A 758-nucleotide genomic window follows, 5' to 3' on the forward strand; every position below is an offset into this window, starting at 1 on the left:
AATGAGTTCAACACTAGGCATAATTGACTTTTGGCCAAGAAGCCATAAAGTCACAAGTAGAAAAAACAGGGACCAAATAACTAACATAATGTCCATTCAGTAAGTTAACCTATCATAAACGCGATACATTTGAAGTCACTTGCCACACTTACCACCTGGGTCACTTGCCACAAAAAGACTTATATTGACCTTAAGAATTGATTGCACAATCTTGCCTCCAGTTGCTTTCTAAATTATTTTTGTATTATTATTTGCGAAAAAGCCTTACCTAATGACATTCCCCCACAGATAACATCAGAAGAAAGTCAGAATAGCCATCTTAGTCATTACAAACTCACAGTTGCCTGATTTTTTTCATGTGTAATTTTAATTCCGTAGTCGTAAAACGCTACTTTGCCTGGACTATTTGGACAGAAGCGTCTGATTAATACCATTACCATAATAACCATAACCTCCAAGTGGTCTGTGACCTAAACTTGTCTGAAAGAATGTAGAAGAAGGTCTGACCTTGAGTTGTCAGCTTTGGGGAAATTAATCGATGATGGGGAATTTAGACAACGGTTGATAAAAACAAACATCTGTTGTAGGCTTATCTTTGTAGAATGTTTTGCCGTCGCATGTTCGTGAAAGGGTGTGACCAGTGATGTAGCCTTCGATTATCTTTTCTCTGGATGTTTATTGGCTGTTGCCCATGCCAATCCCGGCGTCAAGGCTCTGGCTATTACCGAAGCAGATTATGAAGCAGTCATCATCTGTGC

Source organism: Alosa sapidissima, chromosome 4, assembly GCF_018492685.1.
Source record: "Alosa sapidissima isolate fAloSap1 chromosome 4, fAloSap1.pri, whole genome shotgun sequence".
In the NCBI taxonomy this organism is placed as follows: domain Eukaryota; kingdom Metazoa; phylum Chordata; class Actinopteri; order Clupeiformes; family Clupeidae; genus Alosa; species Alosa sapidissima.